We start from the raw sequence: 4,262 nt of genomic DNA on the forward strand, positions 1-4,262 counted from the left end.
AGATCAGATTCTTTGAACTTAGGCAGTATTCATGTTATGACAATGATGATTTATTCTTGGCTCATCATTTTATCAGAGGCCTTAAGGATTCCATCATTGGAGAGGTCCACATGCATCAGCCTAGGACTCTTGCCCTTGTTGTAGAGAAGGCACAGATTGTAGAGGAAAATTTGGCTAGAGGTTTCAGTGGTAGATCTAGTTCCCAGAACCAAAGTGCAAGGAATTTAGGACAGGATGCTCAGTTCACTCAGTCCTCAGGCAAGGGCCAATCCCAATCAGAACCCTCTCAAGTTGGTCCTTCCTGTAAGAATAAGAAGAATTTTTGGAGCAAGAGTGGACAAGATTCTTGTACCTCAGGAAAGAAAGGAGACTTTCAAAAACAAGGACAGAAATCTCAGCAGGATCATCCTCCCCAGTTCAGTCAGCAGAATTCTAGCAAAGGTAGTGCACCATATCCTAGTGCTACTCAGAGTGGTCGTGGGACAAGACCCAACTTTTTTGGGAATTGTTACACTTGTGGCCAACCTGGTCATAAATCATATGATTGTTCGATCAAACCATCTACAGGAACTGGTAAGGGAGCAGTGAGATCTGAGCCTACTATAGGAGATGTGGGTCGGAATCATAGTCTTTGCGGCAGTTGACAACCGTCAAGCTAAGCATCAAGGTACGGTAGTTGAGGCTACAGGTATGTTGCTTGGTATTTCAACTTCAATTTTGTTTGACTCTGGTGCCATCGATTCTTTCATTTCACCATCTCTTGTTCAGCGATGTGGGCTAGTGGCAATGCATCAGGTTGATAGATGGTAGGTTGAGTTAGCCATGGGTTCTAAGGTGGCTATTGACTCATTGGTTAGGAGTTGTTTGGATTTGGGAACCTTCACCACCACAGTGGATCTACGCATTCTACCTCTAGGATTGTATGACATTGTGTTGGGCATGGATTGGTTAGCTGCCCATCAAGCCAATATCGATTGCCATCGTAAGGTGGTACAGTGTGTGGATGACACAGGTGGGCAGGTGGAACTTTTGGGAGTTCAACAACCAGTCTCGCTTCGTATGATCTCAGCTAATCAGCTGAAGCGGAGTGTGCAAAAGGGTTGTCAGTTGTTTCTTGTATCTCTCGGTGATCTTGAGGAAGCCGAGAGCCATATGGTAACACTCAATGATCACCCACTCCTTCATGAGTATGCTGATGTGTTTCCTAATGAGATTCTAGGTATGCCACCACAGTGTGACATTGATTTTCAGATCGATCTTGTACCAGGAGCAGAACCTATTTCATGAGCTCCTTATCGCATGACTACTCAGGAGTTGAGTGAGCTCAAATTGCAGTTGGAGGAATTATTGGCCAAGGGCCATATTCGTCCTAGTGTATCCCCGTGGGGTGCACCAGTCATCTTCGTGAAGAAGAAGGATGGTTCTTTGCGTTTGTGCATTGACTACAGGCAATTGAATAAGGTGACGGTGAAGAACCGTTATCCTTTTCCAAGGATAGATGACCTGTTTGATCAGATGAAGGGAGCACGAGTGTTCTCAAAGATTGATCTAAAGTCGGGATACCATCAGCTTCGTATCCAAGAGGCTGATATTCATCGAACGACATTTCGTACATGATATGGGCATTATGAGTTCACAGTTGTACCTTTTGGGTTGACCAATGCACCATCAGTGTTCATGAGTTTGATGAATGGGGTATTTCGCATGTACCTCAATCAGTGTGTCATTGTGTTTTTGGATGACATATTGATCTACTCGAAGACTGTGGAGGAGCACGAAGTCCATTTACATCAGGTATTGCAGTGCTTGAGAGACCATCAGCTGTATGGCAACCTGAGTAAATGTGGGTTCTTCCAGTCAGAGGTGAAGTATTTGGGACATATCATCACTGGTGATGGAATTGCAGTGGATCCAGAGAAGATTCATGCTATCATGGATTGGCCGACACCCACTAATGTCTCAGAGGTTCGTAGTTTCATGGGATTAGCGGGTTACTACTGTCGCTTTGTGAAAGATTTTTCACGAGTAGCCCATCCCATCACTTCTCTTCAGAGGAAAGGGAAGAAGTTTGTTTGGTCAGGCCAGTACGAGGCAGCTTTTGTTACTCTTAAGGAGTGTTTGACTAGTGCACCAATCCTTGCAGTGCCTAATCCTATAGGTGATTTCATGGTTTGCACAGATGCTTCGTTGGAAGGTGTGGGTGCAGTGTTAATGCAGGATGGTCGGGTGATTGCTTTTGAGTCTAGAAAACTCAAGGACCATGAGCTAAACTACCCCACTCATGATTTGGAACTTGCGGCCGTAGTGCATGCCCTTGTCTGCTAGAGGCATTTTCTTTTGGGACACAGGTTTGAGTTGCATAGCAATCATAGGAACTTGCAGTATATCTTTACTCAACCAAACTTGAATGCACGACAGCGTCGTTGGATGGAGTTCTTGTGCGAGTATGACTTTGATGTTCATTACATCAAAGGGAAGGAGAATGTTGTCGCAGATGCCTTGAGCAGGAGGCGACATGAGGTATCAGTGATGTCATTGGGAGTGGGTTTGCGAAGTCGTATTTTGGAGGCTTTGCCTAGTGACACTTGGTATCAGGAGGTGAGGGTGGAGATCGAGTCTAGACATACCCTTGAGGGGAGATTTTCAGGTTATATGCTTGAGTTTGATGGACTATTGCGACACTCAGGACGTATTTATGTACCCTTGTCAGGTGATCTTCGTAACTTAGTTTTGTCAGAAGCGCATCGTGCACCATATTCTACACATCCTGGAGTCAAGAAGATGCATGCTGATCTCAAACAGTTGTACTTTTGGGCAGGGATGAGATGCAATGTTGCTGACTTTGTTGCTAGATGTCTCGAGTGCCAGAGAGTGAAGGCAGAGCATTAGCATCCGGCGGGTCTTTTGCAGCCACATACCATTCCAAAGTGGAAGTGGGATACGATATCTATTGATTTTATCACAGGGTTGCCTATGTCATCACGGAGACATGATTGTATCATGGTGACAGTGGACAAGTTGTCCAAGGTAGCACATTTTTCACCCATGAGAGCATCCTACACTGCTTCTTCCGTAGCGCATGTTTTCATGGTGGATATTGTTTGTTTGCATGGGATCCCTTGTCGTATCATTTCAGATAGAGATCCAGTGTTTACTTCTGCACTATGGACATCTCTACAGCATGTGTTGGGCGCTCAGCTCAATTTCAGTTCAGCCTATCACCCAAAGACTAATGGTCAGACTGAGAGAGTTAATCAGGTTCTGGAGGATATGCTTCGCATGTATGTTATGGATAGGCATGTGAAGTGGGAGGACTATTTATACCTTTGCTTACAACAACGGTTATCATAGTTCTCTTGGCATGTCACCTTATCAGGCCTTGTATGGTAGACCATGTCGTACCCCTTTGAGTTGGGATCGTTTGGAGGACCGTGTTCTTTTGGGTCCAGAGATGCTTCAGGATATGGAGCAGTAGGTTGTTCACATTAGGGAGCATTTGGTTACTGCTCAAGACAGGCAGAAGAAGTATGCAGATGCCCATAGGTTGGATCGTCATATTTTTGTTGGTGACAGGGTGTTTTTGAGAGTGCGGCCGAGGAAGAGCCCCATCCATTATGGGAAAGGCTCTAAGTTGGCACCATGTTTTGTTAGATCATTTGAGATCCTCGAGAGGATTGGTCCTGTTGCTTATCGTCTAGCGTTGCCACCTAGCCTATCGAGCATACATGATGTTTTCCATGTTTCCGTTTTGTGACAGTATATCCCTGATGTGATCCATGTTCTTGATTGGGATGCTTTGCAGGTAGCGGACGGGCAGCTTACTTTGGAGCCCATTCATATCCTACAGTACCGGAGGCTGGCCTTGCGAGGTCGGGACATAGAGCAGGTAAGGGTCCAATGGGACCCGAGCGATGAGGCCTCTGCGACTTGGGAAGATGCTACACGATTGAGGGGATTGTACCCCTACCTTTTTGTTGGCTTCCAGGAGTAAGCCTATACTAGTGGGGGAGGATGTAGTGCCTCTCGTGTTTGCAGTCTGTACCTTGTCTATTTTTGTTTCGAGAGATACTTGTTACTCTTTTGATATTTGTACCTTGAGACGACCTGAGGGTCGAATGTTATACTTTGATTTTCGTACCATAGATGCTTTGTTGCTATGCTTTTCAGTTCATCATATTTGCATGTTGATGTTATTTTGAGATGACAGTAGATCTATGATAACTGATTATCTGATTATATGATGTATCGGACCTATTTGTTGA

The sequence above is a fragment of the Cupressus sempervirens genome, chromosome 5, assembly GCF_028749045.1.
Source record: "Cupressus sempervirens isolate cs-2001-9-10 chromosome 5, ASM2874904v1, whole genome shotgun sequence".
Taxonomy (NCBI): Eukaryota; Viridiplantae; Streptophyta; class Pinopsida; order Cupressales; family Cupressaceae; genus Cupressus; species Cupressus sempervirens.